The following is a 27,718-nucleotide window of genomic DNA, read 5'->3' as shown; positions in this document are numbered from 1 at the left end:
TTTGCTCTTTGGTGACTGGTTTATTTCACTGAGCAAATGTCCTCCAGGTTCGCCCACGTATAAGGATGTCCCCATCTTGAAGGCTGAATGATGTGCTGTTGTGTACACAGACCATGTAATGTTGATCCATTCGTCTGTTGGTGGGTGCTCGGCTGCTTCCGCCTCTCGGCTATTGTGAACAGAGCTGCTGTGAAGACAGGAGTGCAAGTATCTCTCTGAGACTGTGCTTCCCATTCTTTGTGTGATGCCCAGAAGTGGAACTGCTGGACCCTACAGTCATTCTGTTTCCTTTTTTGAGGAACTGCCATACTCCTCACCACAGTGGCTGCACCATTTTACATTATCTTATTCACCCATTCTTTAAATCACTGTTTTTTGGAAGGCAGAAAACTGTAGCTCACTGGGAAACCAGCCACATCATTGGTGCTCAGAGCATTGCAGGTCTGTCTCTTGGGAACCCAGAGATTTAGGGAGCCCCAGCTCTCTGTCCAGCCACACAGACAATGAGTGCTGCCTGCCTAGAGCTGCCTGAATGGGGAGGGGCATGTAGCTTGGCATGAAGATGGACTCCTGTGCCAAAAACAGCCGCACGCAGAACCCTCTGGTGTGAAATGGTATTGGAGTTAGTTATGCAGGAGAATGTCCTTGTTTGGGAAGTACGTGCAGAAGCGTTTAGGGGTAAAGCAGCGGCACTGCCATGAAGGACAGGCAGCACAGGACCCTCCTGTTAGAGTGCTGCCCGCCAGCCCCCTGCCCACTAACAGGGTTCCTGAAGAGCTAAGAGCCTTTAGATCTGCTAGACTGTCTGGCGAGGATTGCCCTGACTATTCTCCACGGGGAGTTCACCCAAGCGGAAACAATAACTGCCCCTGCACCCGATTCCTGAGCCCCCCCGCACCCCACTGTAGTCTGCAAAACTCCCATCACCTGAACAACAGACCAGAGGAGGAAAGATTCACAGCACTCCACTGACCAGCTAATACTTACTGAACACCAGAGTCGCTGAGAACTGGGGCAGAAGGAGGCTCCAAGGGCTTCCCCTTCTAATCCCGGCATCATGAGTTCATTCACTGGTGCGACTCAGTAAACATTTCCTGGGCACCTACTCCAGAAATGAAAGGCATGGATGGGGCAGCCACCTAATGAAGAGGCAAACACTATCGCCTTGTCTTTTTTTTTACTAATTAGAGCAGAACCCTTTTGTATCAAAATAACTGAATTATGAAACCAGCTGTGCAAAAATCCTAAGTGAGAGACAAAGATTTTTCAGACTCATCAGTTGCTGTCACCATTCAAGAAAGCCATTGCCTTAGGGACCTTGCAGATTTCACCGTGAAATAGATAAATATGAACTCATCTCCACGTCTTTCCCACTGACGCAGTAGCCCGCGCTCCTGGCCCTAGAATGAAATACGACCCAAGGATGCTGAGTGCCCCTGTCTGTGTACAGCCTGAGTGGAGCCACAAATACTCTCTGTCTTCAGCAATCCATCTGAAATCAAGGAGAGAAGACCAAGATGTGGGAAATAATTAAACAGAGCGCAAAGAAAATAAACAGCAGGAGCAGCTTGGGCTAGCTGCAGGTGGTCATTCCAGAGGGCGTGCAGCCCTGGAGTTGGCAGGATGGGATTCAGATGGATGGAGAAGGGCAGGAGGACTACACCATGGTGGAATGGCCGGGGCTGCTGAGGGGAGAGGGGCCGCGGTTGAGGGAACAATGCCTTCGGCCTCCGCGTGGTATGAAGGTGAGCGTGGCCATGCAGGTGCCACATGAGCAACAAATCCTGTGTCACTGCATTATTAAAGTACTCATTTTCACTAACGGAGGAAAGAGAAACAAACTGGTTAATTCCCTATGTTGTGTTCCAGGGAGCTGGGCACAGCTGGCATCATACCATCAGGAGAATCTCCACACTTTCCAGGCACTTAGAGAAATGGGAAACGGGGCAGGGTGGGTGGAGAAAAGGAGAAACGAACATGTTCAAAGGATCCACGCACCTTTCTATATCACTAGCAGGTCAAGCCATTTGTTTGAGCAGAGGCATTTTGGGGTCTTTGATAAGAAGAGTGAGGGCCTGAGTTGAAGACAGTGGGAGACTGAGGGAGGAGAGGAAGGGCATCTTCAAGGCAGGGGACCCCCGGGCCAGGGCCCCCCAGGGAAAGCCTGGGCAGTGTGTGAGTCCGCCTCTGAGCTGTCCACTGCAAAACCTCTCAGCTGAATCCTTGATATTTTGCAACACACGTAATATCATGGCCAATGGTCTGAGGGTGTGGGATTCACTCAAGGCGGGGGTGACTTCCACATTTGGGTGTGTGTAGAGGATGAGGACAGACTGGGAGCCAAGACCCCATGAAGTCTGTAGAGGATGAGGACAGACTGGGAGCCAAGACCCCAGGAAGTCTGTCATGCAGGGAGCACAGGTGTGGGCACCTCGGCCCCTAAGGGTCCCTCAGACATCTGGAGTATAAGGAACCCAGCATGAAACAAACCTCAGGAACCAGGGAGACCTTGGCCACACTTAGGCCTTGGATACATGAATGTGGAAGAGTCTCGTACTATTCAATTATTACTCACATGAAGCAACTGCTGCGCTGTCGTTGCTGTTTTTGCTTCTACCTGTCTGGCCCCTCCCCCAGCAAAGTCAGTTAGAAACAGACGCTGCTCAGGAACCAGTGGTACTTTCATTATTGATGGCTTGGTTTCATGCTATATGTGATCTCCTTCCCTTTCTCTTTTTACTGATCTCACCAGTATTTGAAAATTGGTACCCGATGTAGCTGACTACACCGTAGTCAATTTTGTGATTTCCCCGTCCACCAAGAAAGGCTCCCTTATGGGTCAAAAAGCAATTCCCTGGCTCTCTTCCCTTTTCCTGCACACCGGCAGCCTCTCCTGCTGGTCCCAGTGCTTCTCTGAGGGCACCATCAGGCGCCACCCTGGCCTCGCCCACGCAGGGCTCCGGAACGGCTCTGTGGCTGAGGCCAAGAGCACACCTCCAATGCCCACTGCCCTGCTGATATCCCAGACACCGCCCACCTCTCCACCTTCCACACTGCTCCACCCTCCTCTGCCACACACACTCCAAACCTGAAGTGTTCTGAGAAACGCTGATTCATGTGTCAATGGGGGGTATAGGAAGAGAGATAAAGATAGTCAAGTTTCCATTCTCAAAATTCTCAAAATTCAAAGGAAAACACCATTGAGGTAGCTTATGATTATTGGCACCTTACAGACTGGGAAACTGAGGCTCCTTCTGCCAAGGATGAGGGGCAGGAGGAACCAAGGGTCTGCAGAGAAGACAGAAAGCTGCCAGCGACTCTCCAGGGCCTTGATGGGGAGCTGGTGCTCGGCCCCAGCAGCCCTGGGGCAATCTCTAAAGCAGAGAAAGAGAGGTGCTTCATGAAGAGCTCTCGGGCTTTCTTTAGAACTCAGCCCTTCCCCTTTCTTCTTCCTAGGGGACTCCCAGCATAGTTTACCCTGGGAGCCCTGACTATGTTGCAACGGGCTCAGGGTAGAGAACCGGTGACATGGAACCAGACAGGCAGCAACCTCTGCCTGCAAGAGAGTGTGTAGAAGAAGGAGGTGCAGGACCTGCAGCACCTGCCGCATGGAGGGGTGCTCAGCATCAGTCCTGTGATGTAATCAGTGTGCTCCGCTGTCCATGTAGCAGCAGTTACACCAGCCAAAGAGAGAAACAAAGTCAGGGCATGTGTACGTGCCCCGGTGCCCTTTTGGTTTCCGTTAGGCACCTTGCTCAATTTCCTGATAAACAAAACAGAGCCATCTGTGACTCTTCCAGCACACCTCCACTTTTAGGGAATTTTTAGGGATTTTAGGTCCCAGAGAGGAGAAACAGAACAGGGGAAGAAGTGCCCGATCGGTATTAGGGGCCATGGTTCCAGGTCCTGCTTGTGTGACCTTCAGCAAGTTACCTTCCCTCTTTGCTTCCATTTCCACACCTGTGCAACAGGGCTGCGCTCTCTGAGAGACTAGAGAGTCACGTCGGATCATGAATAGTGTTTGGAACTGCTAAACAGGCATTCAGTAATCTCATTTGTCAAGGATGGGAGCTCAGACCACAGGGCCTGTCTGAGACACAACTGGGAAGTTTTCTTCTAGCTTCCCTTTTCTGAAAATCTGCTCCCACTCGGTGGTTTCTCCTGCCTACCACTGGCACCCAGCGTCTGGATATCTTGCCCGCTGCACTGCCTACCAAGAACGCGTCAACGTTATCCCCACGTTGTGTGAGAGCAGGAAAAGAGGGTCTCTATCTTCCAGCTGAAGAGTCTTTCCCAGAGTGGATGTGCAGCCACCACCTGCCCAGGGAGTATTTTCCCAGAGCATCATTTCTACTCTACAAAGAATTTTAAATTTTGTGGGGTTTATTTTGTTTGTTTGTTTGTTTTTTGACATGAAGTCTTGTTCTGTTGCCCAGGCTGGAGTGCAGTGGTGTGATCTCGGCTCACTGCAACCTCCGCCTACTGGGTTCAAGCGATTCTCCTGCCTCAGCCTCCTGAGTAGCTGGGATTAAAAGCATGGGCCATCAGGCCTGGCTAATTTTTGTATTTTCAGTAGAGACGGGGTTTCACCATGTTGCCCAGGCTGGTCTCGAACTCCTGGCCCCAGGTGATCTGCCCACCTTAGCCTCACAAATTGCTGAGATTACAAGCATGAGCCACTGCACCAGCCAAATTTTGTTTTTATATTTAAAAATACCTGGACATATGGCCAGGAGCAGTGGCTCATGCCTGTAATCCCAGCACTTTGAGATGCTGAGGCGGGCAGATCATTTGAGGTCAGGAGTTCAAGACCAGCCTGGGCAACATAGTGAAACCCTATCTCTACTGAAAATACAAAAATTAGCTGACTGTGATGGTGGGTGCCTATAATCTCAGCTACTCAGGAGGCTGAGGCAGGAGAATCACTTAATCCGGGAGGTGGAGGTTGCAGTGAGCCAAGATCATGCCACTGCGTGATCTGTCCAGCCTGAGCGACAGAACAAAACTCTGTCTAAAAATAAAAACAAAAAACCTGGACATACCAAAAAATAAAATGCAGAGGTCATTAACATTTTTAAAGTTTTTCTTTTCTTTTTCTTTTTTTTTTAAGGAATCTTAAAGAAATGCTGCTGTTTAAGACAAACAGGCACTCCACATGATTATCCTAAGCTCTGACAATGTTTATTTGGGTACAGCCTCCTCAGTTTATTTGCCTGGGGAGGAAACTAAGGCCCAGAGGAGTGAAGAGACTCTCCTTCCTCATGGCGCTGTCCTCTGCGAGGAAGAAGCATGGACGTTGCTGTCACTTTGTCTCCAACGCACCCTCAGTGCCTAGAGCAGTGCCTGGCATCACTCCCTGGCATCACTCACTAAGTGCAGGTTGAGTGTCCCTTATTTGAAATACTTGGAATCAGAAGTGTTTCAGATTTCAAATGTTTTTTTTGATTTTGGAATATTTGCAGAATTCATTCTGGCTGAGCATCCCTAGTCTGAACATCCCTAATCTGAGTATCCCTAGTCTGATATCCAACATCCAAAATGCTCCAGTGAGTGTGTCCTTTAAGGGTCGTTTTGGTACTAAAAAAGTTTTGGAGCATTTTGTATTTTTGGATTAGGGATGCTCAACCTGTATTTAGTGAATAACTCAATTAATTTTAAGAGGCAAAAGGACCCATAAAACCTCTGAGTTGCCTAGGAAGTGGCCACATTAACTCTAAGGATGAGGCAGACACCTTCTCTGGGCAGGATCGAACTGTTTCTGATCTTCAGCATCTGGCCCCGTAAAATGAGAAGGTTTTTGCCTTGGGGTAAAACTGACCCTAGCATCTCCCTGGAGATGAAAAGCTCCTTATTTCCTAAAGATTCTTCTCAGAGCCAGAGGAAGTATGCTGAAATAGTCACAGTGATCATTTCTCATAAAGAGATACAAGTTTTACCCTCTTTTTAACTTTCTTCCTAATTTTTAAATAATAAGGTTGTATCACTCACAAAATAAGAATAACTTTATAGCACTTTGCATACATACATATATGTGTGTATATATGTGTGTGTATGTGTATATATATGTGTGCGTGTGTGTGTAAAATCAGCAACAACAAGCCTTCCCCAAAGCGGCACACTGTCTGCATTTCTTCAGTGCCAACATGAGGCACTTATGGGCATCCCCAGGGACTTGTGCACCAGGCAGCTCCCATCGGCCCCAATGGCCAGCCCTGCCCACATGTGTGACATATATGGTGCCCCCAGACCTCCAAGGTTTGGTAAGAAAGAAAAACACTTGGACAACACACAGCCAGGCAGTGAACATCACTTAGAAACAGAACCCATAACAGCGACCTTCCCTGCTTCTCAGGAGCCAGTGCATGTCCACACCAGTCCAGACCTTTTCTTCTTCTACTGAGTCCTGCTTCCCGTCTCAGCTGATAGCACCACCACTCGTAGGTGAGTCCCTGTTCAACAGAACTCAGAGCTTTGTATCCATGGAGTGCCATGAACAAAGCGCACCAGTGTTTCTTAGGGAGAGAACTGCCTTTGCTCAGGGTCAGGATGTCCCACCTGTTTGGGGTGGGGAAGTTGAAGCTGGGGGAAGAGTTGGCTGCTCTGCAGAAGTCCAGAGGAATTGGAAGATGGGGCCAGGGAGGATGTGAGGAAGGGAAGGAAGGCAGAGAAAGTGCAAGGTGACTCAGCAGGAGGCTGAAGTCTAGAGGGAGAAGTTCCTTGACTGGGGTTGCTGAAGGGGTTTTAGAAGTAAGGCTGTCAAAAAAAAAATTACAGCTGTCTACTACTTAATTTCTAACTAACTCTATATTTCTAACCTTCTGTAAAGACTCTACAAAGATAAAGGCCCTGTGCCATGGATTCTAGGGGGATGGGGCAAGAAGCCTAGTGCCAGTGTAGGAAGGAGGCCTTGGGAAGGGAGGCTGAAGAGTGGAAACTCAGGAGCAGACGCCGGTAGGTAGAAGTGACATCTGAACACACAGCCTCCAAGACAGTCCCTGGGTGGGAGACACTGAGGTTTCCGTTGTGTGCTGGATAAGGCTTAAGCCTAATTTTACCTCAAATTTCAAAGGCCAGGGTGATCCAAGCTGATATTTGAGTTCCATTACCAGGCATATTCCTTACAACAAGAAGAATGTAAATTCTATGGAAATTCTAGAACTTCTTTTTTACATTTAAACACAATTCCTTTGATCCCATATCCTGAAATCAGTAAATTTAAGCAATTTTATTTTTCATTCTGTGCTTCAGGGAACTACAACGGTCAACACATATTTATCACACGCTGACCTTGTGCTAAGGTCTATAGGAAAATAAACCTCCCTGCCCGCAATGACCTTAGAACCTAACTAAGGATATGGTTAAAACAAGCGCAGGATTGGGTGAGACCCGCTCAAGGGTCAGGCGCTGGTTTGTTGGGGAGAAATGTTGCCCAGGCAGGACAGGTGTGAAAGAAAGGGAGGATCCTGCAAGACCGGAGGGCCCAGGAAAGTCTCAGTGAGGAGGGGGGACTTAAAGGAGAGTTTCAGGATTGACCATGGGTGGACAGGGCTCTACAGACCGGGATCTTTTCTATCCACACTTGGGGCCAGAAAGTTCTCTGTGATGGCGGCTGTCCTGTACAATGCAGGAGGCTCAGAGCATCCCTGGCCTCCACCCACTCAATGCCAGTAGCACTCCCTCCCTGGCTGTAAATGTGTGCAGACATTAGGCCAGTGGCACTCCCTCCCTGGCTGTAAATGTGTGCAGACATTAGGCCAGTGGCACTCCCTCCCTAGCTGTAAATGTGTGCAGACATTAGGCCAGTGGCACTCCCTCCCTAGCTGTAAATGTGTGCAGACATTAGGCCAGTGGCACTCCCTCCCTAGCTGTAAATGTGTGCAGACATTAGGCCAGTGGCACTCCCTCCCTAGCTGTAAATGTGTGCAGACATTAGGCCAGTGGCACTCCCTCCCTAGCTGTAAATGTGTGCAGACATTAGGCCAGTGGCACTCCCTCCCTAGCTGTAAATGTGTGCAGACATTAGTACTTGTCACCTGCAGGGAAGAATCACCCCACTGAGAACCACATGCTGAGTCAAGGCAACAGCATAGGAATTGGAGCAAGCAAGAGAGCTGGTCAACACAGGTGAGCTCTTGTGTGGGCCTCTGTATGGGCCTCCAGCCAGTCCCCAGACAATTCTGCTCTGGGCACCGGTGGCCAGATTCTCAGGGCAGGCACTACTGGTGATCATTCTACTCACACCTCTCTCTGGCATCAATGGCCTGATTACACACTGGGGATAGTAGGTAGTAGGTATATTTAGATGGGCACAAAAATAGCCGTGGCTGCCAAGCCAAAAAATTCAGAATTGCTCTCCTTAGTACAGGTTGAATATTGCTAATCTGACTTCAGAGTTTTGGATTAGGGATGCCAAACTGGTAAGTATAATGCAAAGATTCCAAAATCCAAAAAATCTGAAATACAAAACACTTCTGGTGGCAAGCATTTGGGACAACAAAGTGTAGTATATTTCTGATGAGATTTTGTCATGTTTCAGAAAAATTAATTTGACAGTGATGTGCCCAATTGAATGCAAGGAAGGAGCAGGGTTTTCTGACCTGGTGATTGTGGACACACCTCAGGAGGCTGATGACCCTGAAACTGTGCCATCATTGTGTGGGTCTGTTTGCTTTTCTGAGGAGGGATTCCATAGCTTTCATCTGACACTCCACAGGTTGAGAGCTCTTGGATTCAACTGGTGCCCACACAAGACAGGACCACCAGTGCATATTTGAATAGGACAATCCTTCTGCCCATCCATCTGGTCCCTGCTTCCACTTCCCACAAGCAAACATCCAGTCCACAAAACTCATTGAGCAGTTGCAGTGAGCTGTGTGCCAAGCATGTGCCAGGGACTGGGGCTGCAAAGAGAGATGGAGGCCACAGGGAAGAGGCCACGAGACAGTCAGTTGTCTCATGAAGTAGAATACAGGTGAAGCCAGATTATCACAAGCCATGAAAACCTTCTGGAGGTGACGTCTGAGCTTTGTCTTGCCAGTTGATGTTGCTAGAATACATACGAAGTAAAGAGGGGCCTGGAATTGCTGATGGCTGAGGAAATGGGAGAGGAAAAAGCATGCCGGACAGTCACAGTGCAGGAAGCCCTCATCACTACTAAGACTTAGTGACTAATCGCACACAGGGGAAGGAAGCTTGGGTGGCTGTGAGTCAAGGATCCAAGCCTGGAAGGCTGCAGACAATACTGACTGGGGTTGGCAGGCAGAAAGGGGAGGACGTTTTGAGTGGGAAGACAATGAGTTTTGGTTTTATATACCTTGAGTTGGAGGCAATGAGAGGATACCCGAAGACTATTCAGAATATCTTGAGAGGAACTGGGAATACAGGACTGCTGCTAGGGACGTGTCAGGGAAAGAGGTGGGCAGAGAGGAAATGGGTCTGTTTTCTCAGGGGCAGTGAGGGGCACCGTCAAGCCAGCCTTCCACAGCTCTGGTTTCTCTGGGCACTTTCTTTCATGGGCTTTTTTGTGGGTCACAGACATGTTCGGTGGGGAGAGAAATCTCAGTAGAGCAACCTTCATTAAAGTTTCGGGTTCCAGGTTTGAATGAGTAGTTGGGTGTTGAGCAGGATCCTTTCCCGGAGTGATGAGGGGGAAGGGATGTTCAAGCACTGGGTGGAGGGTAGGCACATTCTATGTTTTGATAGAACCTCCTAGTCACACTCACCCCCATTGTGATGCCAGCCTGTGGTCCTCAAAACGTAGTGTCCATGAGAACCACTGAGAGCTTGTTAGGAAAAGCCATCAGCTCAGCCCCACCTCCCTAGAGATTGTGATGTTTAGGTCTGAGGTGGACTCATATGGGTTGCATTTGTTTGTTTACTTTTCACACAGTAAATTTGGCTTTGGGATGGTCAGTGGTGGAGTGTGCGGGTTTTATGAATTCTAGCACAGGGAATGGATTTGTGTAACCACCACAATGCATGCAGAAAAGTTCCACCAGCCCAACAAGCTCCCTTAGCTACCGATTTCTACTCACACCTGAACCCATCTCACTCCCTTGGTAAACACAGGGCTTTTCTCAGTCACTATTGGTTTTTTATTTTCAAGTCTGGAATTATACAGTGTGTAACATTCAAGCCTGGCTTCATTCACTTAGAAGAATGCCTATGAGATTCATCTGAGTTATTGTCTGTATCAATGGTTTGTTCCTTTTTAGTGCTGAGTAGTGTTCCATGGTATGGATGGACCACAGTTTGTCAGTTACCCAGTTGAAGGACATCTGGGTCCTTCAAGGTTTTGGCAATTGGAATTTGCCTTTAAATAAGTCCACCAGATGATTCTGATGCAAATGGTCCCAGATCACACAGTGCCCTACGTTGTGCATAAAAGCGAATGCTTTTAACTTTGGCTGATCTGATCAGTGGGAGTATCTTATTATCAGATTTGCATATTTCTGATCATCAGGAGGGTTGAGAATTTTTTAAAATCCTTATTGGCCATTTATGATTCTTCTTTGAATTGCCTACTCTTATGGTAGCTACACCAGACCAATCTGGTTCGACTTTTATGTAACAAAGTTGTGAGCTGTTGTTCAGTTGCCAGGAACCCTCAGTTCACATAGCCTGAGCACACCCAGATAAACCAAGTGTGCAGCCACAGGGCGAACCTAAGTGCTCAGACTGAGAGGCAGGGACTGAATTAAGAAGAGGACACTGCATGCCAGGATTCAGGATCCAGGATCCAATCGGATGGAGCTTTGGCCTCACCCCATGTTAAGATCCAGTCAGGTTGTGCCACCAGGCATCAGGCATCACCTCACTGCAATATCCAATCAGATCACATGTCATTACCCTTTGCTTATAAAATCTGACCTGGCCCTTGGCTTGGGCAGGCCCTGATTTGGGAGCTATTGCTGGTCTCCTTGCAAGTAGTAAAATTTCCCTGCTAAATCCTCTGTGGGTGGTTGTCCTCCACCAAGTGACCAAGCCCACCCATTGTGTGGGTAACAATATCTTTTGCCTTCTATTTTTTTTTTTTTTTGTAGTCAAATTGTTTTGTTTTTCATGGTGACTTTTAGGAGCTCTTTTATGTTAAGGATCTTAACCCTTTGTTGTAAGTATTTTTTCACAGTCTGCTGTTTTTCTACTGTGTTTCTTGACCTGTTGAAAAATAACAAGCACGGCCCACTCTGACCAAAATTCCTAGAACCACAGCCTGCAGATGAGAGTCCAACAAAGGCTTGAGAATAGCAAGATCTGTTTGGATGACTAAATTTTTGCCTGCTTGTTCAACAAGGTGTTCAATATAAACCCAACCTTAAAAGCACAGTCTGCTTTCAGCTGTATTCACTTTGGTTCTGTGAATCACAGGGTCCTTTACTTTTTATTGTTCCAGCTGTTTTCCTGTTTTGGGCAGAGCTGAAGATTGTTTTCATTATTTATGAACCTAAAATTCAGAGAAATTTCAAACCCTTCACAGGCATGTTCTGACAGTAGATGGGAGGACTTTTCCTAATGTGAAGTCTCACTTTTTTTTTCCCTAATCAGCTGTTAAAATAACCTTCAGCCGGCCGGGCATGGTGGCTCACACCTGTAATCCCAGCACTTTGGGAGGCCAAGTCGGGTGGATATGAGGTCAAGAGATAGAAACCATCCTGGTCAACATGGTGAAACCCCATCTCTACTAAAAATACAAAAATTAGCTGGTTGTGGTGGTGCGCACCTGTAGTCTCAGCCACTCAGGAGGCTGAGGTAGGAGAATCACTTGAATCCAGGAGACAGAGGTTGCAGTGAGCCCAGAACACGCCACTGCACTCCATCTGCCTGGCAACAGAGCAAGACTCTGTCTCAAAAAAATAAAAATAAAATAATAATAATAATTTTTCAACCTGGAAGACATAATATCTCATTTACCCAGCACATAAGTGTATTTTTTAATTAAGAGACATGACTTGAGAAACAATGCATTCTTTTAAAAATTTAACTCATGGCTGGGAGGAGTCGTTCATACCTGTAATCCCAGCACTTTGGGAGGCCAAGATGGGCAGATCACTCGAGGCCAGGAGTTTGAGACCAGTCTGGCCAACATGGCAAAACGACATCTCTACTAAAATTAGCCAGGCATGATGGTGCATGCCTGTAATCCCAGCTACTCAGGAGATGGAGGCAAAAGAATCGCTTGAACACAGGAGACGGGTTTAGTGACTGTGCCAGCGCACTCCAGCCTGGGTGACAGAGGGAGACTCTGTCTCAAAAAAAAAAAAAAAAAACTTAACTCATTTTGATGGTATTCTTTCTAAAGTGCTTTAACTACCTTTATGTGTCTCAGAAGATACTAAGCACAGTTTAATCCTTTCTTCAAAGGTTTGAGATATTTTTCAGTGGGAACATTCATTTTAACTGGGCACTGACCAAAGTGTGCTCACCTCTGGCTGCCAGTTCATCCTCTATGCACCCTGCCACCACCAGTGGGCCCCGAGTGTCCTCGATACTTCTCCTCATGGGAATAAGTTACCTCTTTTCTCTCTTCTCCTTCCTCTTCCTCATCAGCTGTTGCTTCCTCAGAATTTCCTGCTGCATGGGGTTCTGTGGCTTGTGATGGCTCACAGTTGCTGTTCCGTGGCTGGCTCTGTGACCTCCAGCCCCACATCTCAGCAATCCCAGGAGCAGACGGTAGGGATGCTCCATCACTACCCCTAGGCTTGGCGCTGTGTCAGAGGCTGCCCCTCTTTAGGAAAGGATATCGTTGTCCATTCCTTGTTTCATTTGATCAAAATCATGTATCATCCACCAATCCCAGGCAGTAGGTGTCGGGATACAGGGGTCAGACCTTGCCCTCAGTGGCCTAGTCAAGAACAGATGCCCTAACTTAACAAGAATGCCCTTGACCCTGTCTAGGTACAAATCAGATCTCTTCTGATCTCACCGAGGCAAGTGCTAGCCCTCCATCCTTTCCCATGAAGCATTCCCAGCCTGTGTTTCTCCCTGTGACCAGATTGCTGTCATCTGCATAGGAAACCAGGCAAAGGCAGTGGTCCTAAGGGAGAGTCAGTCTCCACCTGTGTGCACGGGCTCTGGACCAGACAGCAGCTCAGGGAACACCGTCAGCTGTGGGCCTATCTCATTAGAATTGCCATATGGCTTTCATATGTTTAAAAGGACACCGTGGTTCCAGAATTGTTTTCTACTGTTTTCTGAAACTTATAAATAGTGCAGTTGTATTATAGAGGTCAATGACTCTTATGTGCTGATCTGAAAACAAAACCATTACTTCTATTATTATATCTAAGAGAAAATTATGGAGAATTCCAAGTACCTAGCTTATAAGTTACATATAGGATGCCACATATTAGGAAATTGGGTAATGTTTGAAGTGTACCGTATTGTAATGACATAGGAGCCAGGAAGGTATAGGATCAGATGTGTGAATAGTTCATAGTTCATCGCCTTAGACTGTTCAGTCTTTTGAGGTTTTTTTTGAGGCAGTCTTGCTCTGTTGCCCAGGCGGAAGTGCAGTGGCACAATCTTGGCTCACTGCTGCAACCTCCACCTCCTGGGTTCAAGTGATTCTCCTGTCTCAGCCTCCTGAGTAGCTGGGATTACAGGCACGCACCACCATGCCCGGCTAATTTTTGTATTTTTAGTAGAGACAGGGTTTTACCATGTTGGCCAGGCTGGTCTTGAACTCCTGACCTCAGGTGATCCACCTGCCTTGGCCTCCCAAAGTGCTGGGATTACAGGCGTGAGCCACCATGCCTGGCCACTTTTTGAGTTCTTATGCCTAATCTTTAAAAATAGTTTTTATGTAGGTCCTCACTTTCAGCTGCCTCTTTTTTCCCCCTAAATTCAGCATTTGCATCTCTAGCAGCCTTCTTTTTAAATTATCTTCCGTTGGTGTTTGGCTAGTCAGCAGGAATCTTGGGCTTGCTAGAACTGTGCACACAGTAAATAGATTCTGAGTGAAGGCGGGACTCGCTGAGGAGCAGTGTCCATACTTTGTTCCATCTATTTTTCTTTTTTCTTTTTCTTTTTTTTTTTTTGAGACAGTCTTGCTCTGTTACCAGGTTGGAGGGCAGTGGCGGGATCTCGGTTCACTGCAACATCCACCTCCCGGGTTCAAGCAATTCTGCCTCAGCCTCCTGAGTAGCTGGGACTACAGGCACACGCCACCACACCCAGCTAATTTTTGTATTTTTAGTAGAGACGGAGTTTCACCACTTTGGCCAGGATGGTCTCGATCTCTTGACCTCGTGATCCACCCACTTCAGCATCCCAAAGAGCTGGGATTACAGGCTTGAGCCACCGCACCGGGCCCTGTTGCATCTATTTTTCTATTCAAAGCTCTTTTACTCCTGAATTTGTAACTGAGTTTCAAATACTTGAAATTGCCACTTACATCCTCCCTGAAGTTTTTTTTTTTTTTTTTTTTTTTGTAGGCCATTCCAATTCATTATATTAACAATTTCTGACACATGTTTGTGAGTTCTGTGTGATACCACTACCTTTTCCATGTTTTGAACTTCCCCCTTTCTAGAGAGATGAGCTTCAGGGGCTGCTGGATGCACTCCACCTGGAAGCAGAGGCCGAGGCCCCCTCCTCCTGGACTAGGGCTCACCTCGCCTCCTGACTGTATTCTGTCTGTGTTCTTCTCCAGTCCCACCCTCTTTTCTCTTTGTCCAAATGGCAGACTCCCTTTAAGCAAGAATTCATGGCGTCTCCACATTCAGCCCTCAAGAAACTTTTATTGAGTTGAACTAAAACCAGGCGTGTCTTAAGTGTTCATGGCTGATAATGCAGGATCCTTCAACGCTGGAAATGCCCAGATGGTAATGAGAGTTCCGTATGGTCTCAACTTTCTTTCTTTTTTCTTTTTTGTTTTTGAGACAGAGTTTTGTTCTTGTTGCCCAGGCTGGAGTGCAATAGTGCGATCTCGGCTCATTACAACCTCCACCTCCCCGGTTCAAGTGATTCTCCTGCCTCAGCCTCCTGAGTAGCTGAGATTACAGGCGCCTGCCACCATGCCTGGCTAAGTGTTATATTTTTAGTAGAGACAGGGTTTCACCATGTTGGCCAGGCTGATCTTAAATTCCTGACCTCAGGTGATCCACCCGCCTTGGCCTCTCAAAGTGCTGGGATTATAAGCATAAGCCAATGCACCTGGCCTTCAACTTTCTAAAAAGCTCAAGAGGAGCCATAGCTCATTTATCATGAAATGACCCTACAGCTTACTTTCTTTGGCTTTGATTCTTTATACATTTTTCTCTATGTGAGAAAAAAAGCAAACCAGCAGCTATGGAAGGGGACAGGCCCACAGGCTCTTTTGTGAGGAAGAAGGCTGCTCACTAGACCCCTGGGGTAAATGGGTGCTGGGGCCTTGCAGTGGGGTTGGAATCACATCCTGTCAGGGCTGAAATGTGGGAGGCCCATGCCAGACCCTGACCCTGATGGACAAATGCAGATTGCTTGTAGATGAATCCCACCAAGATGGAGGCCCCTGCAGGGTTTTTTGAGTATGTTTTTGGGTTTTCTTTTTGTTGTTGTTGTTGTTAATGAGCAACTTTGGGGGTTTTACAAAGAATAAAGATAAGTAAGAGGAGGGCTCATTACCTGGTTCTTCTCATGAGTAAGATCAAACATCGTCTAAACAGAAGCCTGATGTGTGGAATGTGTGAGAAAAAACCTGAGTTCATCGCTTCAATAAAGCACCAAGGCCAGGCACAGTGGTTCATGCCTGTAATCCTAGCACTTTGGGAGGCCGAGGCAGGCAGATCACCTTTGGTCAGGAGCTCGAGACCAGTCTGGCCAACATGGTGAAACCCCGTCTCTGCTAAAAATACAAAAATTAGCCAGGTGTAGTGGTAGCCTCCTGTAGTCCCAGCTACTCAAGAGGCTGAGACAGGAGAATCACTTGAACCTGGGAGATGGAGTTTGCAGTGAGGTGAGCTCATGCCACTGCACTCTAGCCTGGGCGACAGAGCGGGACTCCGTCTCAAAAAAAAAAGCACCCTAATTGAACTAATTGTACTACAGAACCAACAAAAAGTCATACCATCTCATCTCATCTTATCCATCCTCACATCCATCCACCCATCCACTCATCCATCCATCTATCCATTCACCCATCCACCCTTCCATCTATCCATCCATCCATTTGTCCATCAATCCATGTATTCATCCTTCTATCCATCCATCCATCCATCCATCCATCCATCCATCCATCCATCCATGCATTCGTCCATCCATTCTCCCATCCATCCACCCATCTTATTCATCCATGTATCGTATCCATCCATCCAACCATCCACCAATCCATTCATCCACCCACCAATCTACCTATTCACCCTTCCATTTTATCCATCCATCTATGCATACATTATTCATTCATTCATTGACATTCAATACATTTTTATTTCATACCTATGGGATGCCAGGCATTGTGCTTGATATTTGGAATACAGAAGAAAATGAAAATGAAACAGATGTGGCCCAGCTCCTGCTCTCTTGGAGTAAATCTTACATTCAGGAGAAACTGAGACAGGAAATATAGATCAAGTGATGTCCTAGGACACACAGAGTAGTAGAACTGGTCTGACTTAACCCCAGCAGCTCATGCTTATGAGAGGCTAAATATATCTCAGTGCTCCCTGGACTCCAGTCAAAGCACTCCCTCCCTCTCAGGTCTCTCCTCCAGAAGGAAGTCAGATGACCATTTCCTATCATGAATTCGGCAGTGTCAACCCACTTAAATCCAGGGCATGATTTTTTATGTGATAATAAGCCTAAAGGGTGGAATTCAAAATACTTTTGTTTATCACAATTTATGTGGTTTGGGGTTTTCTTAAATAAGACAGTGACAGGCACAGATACAGACATCGCAGGGTGTTGTGGTTCTGGAAAACACGTGCAATGGGGCCAAGGGAAAAGACAGCTCCTCTTGAAGTCAGAGGTGACTCATGAAGCACAGCTCTCTTTTTCTTTTCAGGATTCTGTGAGGTACATGACTTTCCAACAGTTCTAAGTTTTGTCACTGCAGAAGGGCCCATGCTCTTTATCCCAAGGCCACCCCATGGGAGAGATGGGCTGGACTGCCAAGTGTGTTTCTGGATTCCTACTCAGGGAGGCCAAGTTCTTTATGCAGCCTCTGCCTTACAGTGCTCCTCTAGATCAGAGCTCAGAGGATGGCCTGGCACAGTCAGCATCAGTGAAGAGGCAGGAGGAACATTAACGACCTGGAAAAAATGCAGTGCTAAGTGGCAAAAAGCTGGTTACAGACACAACTTATACAGCATGACATGATTTGATATGAATGGAACACTACAAAGACAAATACCCATTCCTAACAGCTGTGATGTTTTCTTCTCCAGCTCTGTAGTTTATATTGTATCTTTAGGTCTGTAATCCAGTTTGAATTATCTTTGGTATCAGGTATGAGGTACCTGCTGAGTTCATCTTCTTTTGCATGTGGATATACAATTGCCCAGCACCATCTGCTGAACAGACTCCCCTTTCTCCATCAAATTGTTTATGCACCTGTGCTAAAAGTCAATACACCATATTGGTATGGGCTGTTTCTGGACTCTTTTCTAACCCACTGATCTATTTGTCTATGTTTAGGTGAATACCACATGGTCTTTTATACTGTAGCTTTATAGTCATCCTTGAAATCAGGCAGCATGAGTCCTCCAACTTTATTCTTCTAATCTATTTATTTCAGTTTTGCTAGAATATTTCAGACATCGGGTATTTGCAGACATTATGACATTACCTAATTGTCCCTAACAACATTGACAGTCATTCCTTATTGTCCTCTAATTCTTGGCCCCTCTTCATATTTCTAGGAACAATTATTTTTCTAATGCTTCTTGTTCCTCTTTCCCATTGAGACCCTGACCACCCTTGTAGAAGGAAGCAATGCACAAAACAAAGCAACCATTAACCATTATCCAGGGCCAGTGGATTGCTTCTCCTCCCATGCTAGCCATCCGAGAAAGGCTCAGCTACGCATCTGCCCCACACATTACAGAGCGAGAGTGTGGTTCTGGTAATCTGTGGGTGGTTTTTTTTTTTTTTTTTTTTTTTTTTTTGAGACAGAGTCTCGCTCTGTCACCCAGGCGGGAGTGCAGTGGCGCGATCTCAGTTCACTGCAACCTCTGCCTCCCGGGTTCAAGCAATTCTCCTGCCTCAGCCTCCCGAGTAGCTGGGATTACAAGTGTGTGTCACCTCGCCTGGCTAATTTTTATATTTTTAGTAGAGACGAGGTTTCGCCATGTTGATTAGGCTGGTCTTAAACTCCTGACCTCATGTGATCCACCTGCCTTGGCCTCCCAAAGTGCTGGGATTACAGGCGCGAGCCACCACACCCAGCCATCTATGGGTTTTAATTTCACTACAACAAAGTCGCTGGGCAATTGTGTATTTGCTGGTATTTTGTTCCTTTGTGAAATTAAATACATTAGAATTTGGGAAATCAAATCTTAACTTTATCTCTGAGTTGCTTTCTGATCTTGAACATCCTCTCTCAGTATCCAACTCACTGTTCTTATGAGAATTATACGTCCTCTGAATCCTGGCTTTTAGATAATAAGGTGCAACATAGTACCCCAAAAATATCAGATAAATGACACATACCCAGTAATATGACTGTGGCTTTAGAAAAAAAAAGCACAACACTGTAGTTAATCACAGGGTCTATTTCCGGTGTCACAGTGAGTCTCACAGGACAAACACATCAAACTAGGTCCCTAAAAATGTCAAGAAAACCCACATATCAGCCTAAGAGGATGATCAGAAGTATGCTGAATCATGTTGCAGCTAAAAAGGACCAGGGGAATTTTCTCAGCCTTGTTAATCTGCTCAAGAGGCTTAAAGTAAGATGAGAAAAATGAAACAGAGAAGAGCTGGAGGAAGGAAAACCCAGCAGATATGTATTCAGGAAGTTACCTTTTGAAACGTGCGAGGTGCTCCTCTGAGTGGCCAAGGATCTGGAAGACTGATTATAACGTTCTAGGGAAATGGACTCTGTGTGTGGGAGTCCCTTGTCAGTGGGAATGCCCCAAGGTGCACACTTAACACTCAAAAGGTAGCAATTACCAGCACAGTTGTGTAATCCTTCCACCCCCAGAGCTCTCAGACTGTTATGTGTCTCAGGATTCAGGTCCTGCAGTAATTACGGCTTAACAAATAATCATTGGTGATATCTCTGGAGTATTTAGTACACTCCAGACACCAAAGCACATATATTATATTATTAATTCATGTAATCCTCACACACAACCCTAAAATATGGCTCTTACTACTATTCCCATTTTACAGATGAAGAAACCAGGCCCAGAATTTTGCCAAGGTCACCCAGCTAGAAAATGACTATGCTTCGACTTGAGTTAAACAGCCTGGCTCTAAAACCAGAGCAAACAACCCTGATGCCATCCTGCCACCATCTCTCCTGGTCTTCAGCCATCCTCCATTAAAAAAGCATCAGATTCTGTACACACACACACACACACACACGACACACACACACGACACACACATACACACACACACGACACACACACACGACACACACACACGACACACACATACACACACACACACACACACGACACACACACACGACACACACATACACACACACACGTGACACACACATGCACACACACAACACACACATACACACACGACACACACACACGACACACACATACACACACAGACACACACACGTGACACACACACATGCACACACACAACACACACATACACACACGACACACACACGTGACACACACATACACACACGACACACACATACACACACAGAGTAGTGTTCCTTGGCTACACAGTTCATTGGTTCATTTGGTCAGCACTGTCTCCCAGTGACTGTCGAGATCCCCCCCATTCTATGAGACCACCAGCATCCCACCCTGCTGAGAACAGTGAGATTGATGCTCACCTTGAGTCCCTGGGTCCTGCGGTCTGTCTTTTCTTCCTCCTAGCAAACTCACTTCCCCTGTCTGTGTCTGAATCCTACTTCCTTGGGTTCAGCTGCAGACCTGTGCTTACTGGGCCACTTTTTTTTTTTAATTTTCCCTGACGGAGTCTTGCTGTCATGCAGGCTGGAGCGCAGTGGCACGATCTCGGATCACTGCAACTTCCGACTCCCTGCTTCAAGCTATTCCTCTGCCTCAGCCTCCCAAGTAGCTGGGATTACAGGCACGTGCAACCATGCCCAGCTAATTTTTGTATTTTTAGTAGAGACGGGGTTTCACCATGTTGGCCAGGATGGTCTTGATCTCCTGACCTCATGATCCGCCCGCCTCGGCCTCCCAAAGTGCTGGGATTACAGGCGTGAGCCTCCCAAAGTGCTGGGATTACAGCCTGGGCCCCTTCTGCCCCAGCTCCTGTCCTGGCCTCAAAGCACTCGCTCCCAACCCCACATGACACTCACTTAGCTGCAGGAGACGCCACTTGTTTCAAGCAGGAGGTGAGCTCTGGAGTTAAAGTTTCTTCCCAAGAACATTTTTATTGTTCCATATAACACAAATACAGAGCCCATTTGCCAAATGCTCACTTGATAGGTTATTCTAAGGGAACATCCCAGGCCCCTTTCCAGAGGAAGGCAGGGCGCTTCCAGGAGGAAAGGTGTTGTGGGAATCCCACTGGAAGAGGCTGCGGGAAAGCCTGGGTGTGACTGGGCCTCCCTCAACAGAGGTTTAGGTTGAGCAGTGAGTTCCTCCACATGTGGGGTCTGGGGCTAGCTTCATGGGGTGACACCTAGGCTGTCCCTGCACTCAGAAGGGCCCATGCTTGCTCTGCTGTCACCGGTTTGACATTCTTAGTCATTTTCAAACCATGGATCCCTCATTTTCATCTTGCAATGGGGCCTGCAAATCCTGTGGCTGGTCCTGGCCAGGTGTGTCTCCTCTCCAGGGCAGAGCTGACTGGCTGGAGGCTGGTCCTCCACCCATGCTGGTCTTCGAGGTGGCCGATGCTGGTGATGTGGACCTTCAATACTTGTATGAACCATCCCTCACACAAGCACAGGTCTCAGTGAGTTCCTCATGCAGGGACAGCCCTGTGCTTTCCTGCTGCCCTCTGCCCAGGCCCCAGCGGCAACAGCTCCTGTGGCTTCTCCAGCCCCAGCACACAATCCGGGGCTTCATTATGAGCCGAGTGAGGCCAGCACCCCTCTGTCTTCTGGAGACTTCAAATCGCTTTGCATTTTTACTTCAAGGCAGCATCTCTGGGCCACCAAGGGCTGCAGGTGTCCAAGCAGAAATGGCCTCTGTTTGAGGCTGCTGCGGAGGGTACTTATATAGACAATGACCTCTGACCTTGAGGTCACCCTTTGGCCAGTGACCTTCCCATTGCTAAAGGAAATCCGGAAGCTCATAGGTTATAGTACTCCTGAGCTAGTTTTCACACCACACTGCACTCTGGCTGGGGCTAAGTCCTTGCCCTCTGGCGGCACTTTCAGACAATGAATCATTTCCTTGTTGGGTAGGGAGGCACAGATGGGTCCCTATCCAGGGATCATGACCAAACCCACTCAGGCACCTGATGGCTGCCCCCAGCCCTCCCTGAAAAGCTCAATCACTCCTGTGGAGGTGGAGCTCAACAACACAACACTTCTCTGAAAAGAGCTTTGAGCCTCAGGGCATGAGGGGGTGTGTGATATCATGGGGGCTTCTGGGCCCCTTTTCTGTTCTAGTGAACCAGAGAAGGCGATTGTGGCATCTCAGACCCCCAAGGAAGGGGGAGGCAGGGTGCAGCCACACAAACAAACAGTGAGCAATTTCCCTGCAGGTTCAGAGCCCTGGCCTTGGCACCATCATTCACTCTGTAATCATTGAGTTGGTCCCCAGATCTTCGGCTGATTCAACGCTCACGTATTAACCTCCTGTCCATCTCAGTTGGGTGCTGGGTGAGGACCAGGACACAGGGAAGCCCAGTCACAGCCCCACCCTCAGGCAGCTGGCCACCTGCTAGGAGAGAGACAGGCACGAGACAGCAAAATCACTAAGCACAGAGCTATCAGGCCTCTGCTGCAGCGCTGGTAAAGCTCTAAGAAAGCACAGTTAAGCATCAGGAGGATGTCCCTGAAGAAGGGAGACTTAGGTTGAACTCCAGCTGGGACTCAGATGTGAGCAGTTGCCATGAGGCTCCTGAGAACTGGTTAGCTCCTGAGTGTGGTTCCCTCCCAGGGAGGACGGGAGGGATTCAGGGGAGGCAGAGGCTTCTGACTTGCCTTCCACAGTGCTAGGGAGCTAATGTCTGTCCTTGAGCAACCATAGCAATGTAACAAAACTGGTTCTTTATGGTTTGGGGACTGCAGCACTTTGCAGAGGATTGGCTGGGGGAAGACAGGTCAGTGGACAGAGGCCCCCTGGAGGTGAAGGTGCGGGCTGGGGAGTGGGTGTGGGAGATACAGGGAGGCTTCGCTAAGGCTGGCATTAGGGAGCAGGAGGACACAAAGCTCCGTCTCAGGCTTCTCGCTTGGGTGTTGTTCTGGGTTGAATCCTGATTCTCTTTTCCTCAAAAAAGAAAGTTTCTATGTTGAAGTTCAAACCAGTTCTTGAAAATGTGACCTTATTTGGAGACAGTGTCTTTACAGAAGTAATCAAGTAAAAACAAGGCGTTAGGGTGGGCCTTAATCCAATATGACTGGTGTCCTTACAGAAGGGAGAAATTTGGAGACATGGACACACACGGAGAACGTGTGAAGATGAAGGCAGAGGTGGCAAACACAAAGATGGCCAGCAAACCACTAGAGGCCCTCAGAGGCTCCAACTCCACCAGCACCTTGCTCGCAAACTTCTGGCCTCCAGAATCGTGAAAGAATAAAGTTTCTGCGATGTGAGGCCCCCTGGTTTGTGGTTCTTTACAGCTCTGACAAACACATATAGACGCCTATGAAAGGGTGATGGCCTCAGAGGGCTAGGGGCTGGGGAAGCCAGCCGGTTTGAAGAGGAGAGCTTGTGTGGGGTGGGACCTGCTGAGGAGGTGTCCAGCTCAGAATGTGGGAGTGGCCAGGAAGCCTTGATTGGAGCCAAGGAACCTCCTGGCACAAAGCAGTGAGTTACCAGTCTCAGGGAACACTTGAAATTGGGGCCAGCAAGGGGAAGGATTAACAAAGGTGGCAGAAAAAAAAATAAACAGTCACAGAAGCAACGAGAAGAAACTGTTGAGAGGGTTGAACACTGGAGACAAAGCGAGTGAGAGCAGGCCGCCCTGTTGCTGTTGAACGCCCTGGGAGTTCCAGTCCAGCCAGGAGGTTTGCCTCCCTCCTCCGAAGGAAAGGGGGCTGCCCAGGGGAAAGGACTGGCCTTCAGAGTGAAAGGAGATTTTCAGCTATTTGTATTTTGGCCATTGTCCCAGGGCAGGGGCCGTTTCTGAAGTTTTATGTGGAGACTGAATTTAAATCCAACCACTGAGCTGAAGAGAACAAGATGTACTTTTTTGCTTTCTCTCTTTTACTCTTAGAAACTTCGTGATGATCAACCTCACCTCACATTTGCTTCATTCAGTCTGTGGACCAGCAAGGATTTTCTGTGACACATTCAGGTTCTTACTCATTTACAGAGTCACAGATCTGTCAGCCTGGGAACTGGCACCCAAATGGAAGACCCATGCAGTTCTGATGGGTCCATCTGCAAGGTATGTTTTGCAAAGGGCCCCTTTACTTTGAATTCCCTTTCCCTGAAACGTGGCAGGGGAGGAAGAAGACACACACAGAAACCCTGTGTTCTGAAATAACAGGAATTCAGTGGCAGGCCTCAAAGGCTTGTTTTGTCCTTCAAAAGCCATGCTCAGAGGTATGCCCATGTCAATGTGAGAATCTGTATTCAAATGAGGAAGCCACCTTACCCATGAGGGCCCTTGTGCTGAATTTTATGGAAAGATCTGGAATTGTTGCCCACACTCAGGTACTATTAGCAAGAGTGGGGTTCATCTGTACATCAAATAAGGGAAGTTGATGTAGAGATGAACCCGTGCCTGCTGATTGGTAGGATTCGGATTTGCAGGATTATATGTGTGACGATTAGGAGTTGCGTACAACTTTGTTAAAACAGAAACATTTTCTTACCACACCAAAGAGGTTGTGGCAAGGCTTGTTTCTCCCACAATCATCTGGCTCCCTCTAGTGGACCCCTGGCCACTGGACGGTGAGGTGGAAACTACGGTCTCGCCCACGTTAGTTGACCTACCCTTCTGTCAACTGCAGCCCAGAGCTGTGGGGAAAGGAGTCGGGGAACCACCTGGGGGCTGAAATTCAGATGAAGCCCTCAGCTCTTAGGCACCCTCCTTCGTGAAGCCTTCCCAAGCCTCCCTATGGTTTATCACACACTTATGTGTGTTGATGTATTAGGCATACATTGCCTAAGAATTCACATACGTCTGTCTTTTTCTCTAGATCATGAATAACTTGAGTATATATTTTTTCTGCGTTCATTTTTGTTTTCTTGGCACCTAGTACAGTGCCTGGGACAATAGTGTTAAAAAATAAGTGTTTAGGCCCGGTGTGGTGGCTCACGCCTGTAATCCCAGCACTTTGGGAGGCCGAGGAGGGCGGATCATGAGGTCAGGAGATCAAGAGCATCCTGGCCAACATGGTGAAACCCCATCTCTAAAAAAAAAAATACAAAAAAAATTAGCCGGGCGTGGTGGCAGGCGCCTGTAGTCCCAGCTACTCAGGAGGCTGAGGCAGGAGAATGGCATGAACCCAGGAGGCGGAGCTTGCAGTGAGCCAAGATCACGCCACTGCACTCCAGCCTGGGCGACAGAGTGAGACTCCGTCTCAAAAAAAAAAAAAGTGTTTATTGACTTAGTAAGGAAATAAAATGCCAGCTAATTCAGGCTCCTGTGCTCCATATACAAATAAAGGGCTGGCACTGCCAAAGTTAATCTATATAACAGCAGCTAAGCTCTTATTTCTAAGGATGCAGATATTGGGGGATATGAACCTTTCATAATGCAAATATTTTGACACAGTTAAAGCCTTAAGTTTTCTGGAAGAAACAAAATATTAACTGGATCACTATACTTTTAACTTCCATAATCAAAATATAAAATTCTATAAACACAGGGCAGGAAGGTTTTGATGTGTGACTTATTGGGAAAGCCCAGGGGTCTAGGGTGGCCAAGGGCAAGGGGAAGAAATTGGGGGCAAGGAAGCACTGACTGTCCATGTCTGATGGGGACTGAACATGCTCTTGTCTTTCAAGGGGAGTCACAGAAGTGTGTGATGAGGAGAGGAAGAGATACAACAGATGTCTCATGAGAAGCAGAGGGAGGACCTCAGGGACTGCCTGGCCCAGTCCCTCACTAGGTATAAGAAACAAACTCACCCATCCAAACCCGAAGAATGGACTCAGAGACCCAGAGAACAGCGAAAGTGAGATTTTTAATAAAAAGTCGGTCTTGCAAAATCGGATGTCTGATGGACAGGCACACCCAGCAGTTTCAACAAGCAATTTGTCCACTAGTGCACAGGCTCCTCCCCCAGTTTCTCACAGGCTGAGTACTATGGGGTCACAACCTTCCTGGACATCACCTGTTGATTGTTAGGCAGGGGCTTTAGGTGTTTTTGTTTGTTTGTTTGTTTGTTTTTAGGGTTGTCTTGCTGCATTTTGTCACAGCCCACAATGCATTGCAATCCTAGTCAGCTCAGGGACTCTTCAAGTATTTAACTTACGACCTAAGTAGCTGGGCCGGCTGATAAGAACAGACAAAGGGAGCTATTTTGCAGGCTAGTAGTAAGCTTTCATTTTAGACTAAACTTCTTTGGTTCTGGTGAAGGCAACTAATGGGGGGTAAGCGGGGAAATGGGGAGGCCTACAAGCAGGCATCAGCTATCCAAGCACAGTCCTCGAATATCTTGTTTCTTCTGTAGTTTGCTGACCTAAGCCAATTTAAGGCACTTTGTCTGGGAAATGTGCCACTGTATACATTATGTCCTTCACTGGTGAAAAGGAGAGGGGCTGTGACTGACTCAGTCCCATAGTCACAGGCATCAGAACAGTCCCCAGCCTGCCCCTTGACTCAGAGCCCCCATCTCCAAACTATGCCTCAGATTTGGGAGCACTAACGCGATAACTTTGACTTCTTTTGTGCTGTAGTGACCAGCCTTCTGAAAGTGCCCAGAAATTCTCTCTGAAGTGTGTTTGAGGTCATGGGACAGAGGAAAGCGGCCTTTTAGCAGTACTGGGCAGGCAGAATTGGCAAGAGTAATTGGAAAGCTAAGGTACCTCAGTAGCAAGAGGTCTGGGACCACAGAAGCAGGTCAGGAAGCTGTTTTGGGGGCCATTATGACCTCTGGATGTGGACTTTGGTTTCAGGCCCACACAGTGCCCATAAGTGAGCTGCGCTGCAGCCCTAGCCCTGCCACTTGTGAGTGAGCTGATCTCAGCAGGGTGGCATGCTCCCTGCTCCGTGCTCCCCTGCTTTGCAACACCACAGCCTGGGTGGTTAATATCCCAGATGACAGTTGCTTGTTTTTATTCCAACACGACCAGTTAGAAGCAGGGCAACCGTGGACAGGTTGGTGAACCCTTTTGTACTTCTGTGTTTTCAGTTGAAAAATGGAGACATCAAGTTCCCTAGTCACAGAGCAGCTGTGATGGGACCCAAGTAAACAGCCCTGATCAGAAGTGAAGAGCAACATGTGGTACACAGGGCCTCCTCCACAAGCAACAGTCGCTGCTTGCTGTTACTGTGGGTTCCACGTTGGGATCAGACACACCTGTCTTCAGTGGCATGCAGTTGCAGCAAGGACCAAATGTGAGTGAAAGCACTTTGTGCCTGGAAATGGACAGAACATTGAAATATGATGACCTGAAAATCATCCAGAAGACAGGCGTGGCCTGTGGGTGCTTGATGCATGGTGGTGGCTTTAATTGTTACTGAATAACAGGGAGGTATGATTGCAAAGGTCACTGTTGCCTTCAAACTCTACATTTTGGTTTGAATTCCTTCTGAAAATTGCTCCTGGCACATCTCTGCTCCTGTAGTCCATCCACAAAGGGCCATCTGAGGAAACTTGCTCTGCACCAGGCACCCCCAGGGTGCCAGGAGCACAGCAGTGCACAAGACAGACATGAGTCTGCTGGGAAAGAAACATTAGGCAAATACCGTCATCCCGGGAATCTGCAGGAAATTGCTTCCAGGGCCAAGGGTAAGACGTGAAAATCTACACATACTCAAGTCCCACAGTGAGTCCTGGGGACCCGAGGTTATGAAAAGCCAGGCTTCCGTAAGGGCAGATTTAAATCCTGAGAATACTATATTTTCTATCTGTGTTTGGTTGTGGATACAAAACCCACGGACTGTATTTTTTGAAAAAAAAAAAATCCATCTCTAAGTGGACCCTCGAAGTTCAAACCCGTGTTTAAGAGTCAACTTATGAAGTATCGCAACCTTATGAAGACTGTCATCTGAGTGACAGTCTGAATTTGATTTTATCCTTCTTAGAAGCTATTCAGTCAACCTGTTACTGTTTCCTGGATGTTGGCAGAACCCAGGAGACTGCTGGGTCAGGGACCATGGACACCGTTACTTGCTACACAACTAGCAGCATGTCCAGCAGCACGTCTAGGTCAGTTCCCCTCATTCCCAGTTCCCTCACAGGTGACACAGCAGGCTTAGATGAATGCTGTGTGTGCAGTGTGAAGTGTGGAGCCTGGAGAAGGCACTGCGCTTATAGCAAGCCAGAAGCCAGCCTGCT

At 47.6% G+C, this 27,718-nt stretch overlaps 2 long non-coding RNA genes across 3 annotated transcripts; one reads left to right on the top strand and one right to left on the bottom strand.

Annotated features, from left to right (window-relative positions):
- LOC129059839 (uncharacterized) lies at nucleotides 1-12,582 on the bottom strand. 2 transcript variants are annotated; one of them, XR_008525900.2, is made up of 3 exons: nucleotides 12,423-12,582; nucleotides 988-1,102; nucleotides 1-187 (listed from the first exon to the last, which is right to left on the bottom strand). It is a non-coding gene; the product is annotated as an uncharacterized LOC129059839 (long non-coding RNA). The 2 variants fall into 2 exon arrangements; XR_010140544.1 differs by lacking the exon at nucleotides 988-1,102 and having other exon boundaries at nucleotides 12,423-12,572.
- On the top strand, nucleotides 12,580-27,332 carry LOC129059838 (uncharacterized). The gene is made up of 5 exons (XR_008525899.2): nucleotides 12,580-12,669; nucleotides 14,684-14,822; nucleotides 23,479-23,652; nucleotides 25,221-25,324; nucleotides 26,570-27,332. It is a non-coding gene; the product is annotated as an uncharacterized LOC129059838 (long non-coding RNA).
- Nucleotides 27,333-27,718: the final 386 nt, after the last annotated feature.

The sequence above is a fragment of the Pongo abelii genome, chromosome 5, assembly GCF_028885655.2.
Source record: "Pongo abelii isolate AG06213 chromosome 5, NHGRI_mPonAbe1-v2.0_pri, whole genome shotgun sequence".
NCBI lineage: Eukaryota > Metazoa > Chordata > Mammalia > Primates > Hominidae > Pongo > Pongo abelii.
The sequence above is the reverse complement of the archived record's forward strand: the minus strand, read 5'-3'. Positions and strand labels throughout refer to the sequence as shown.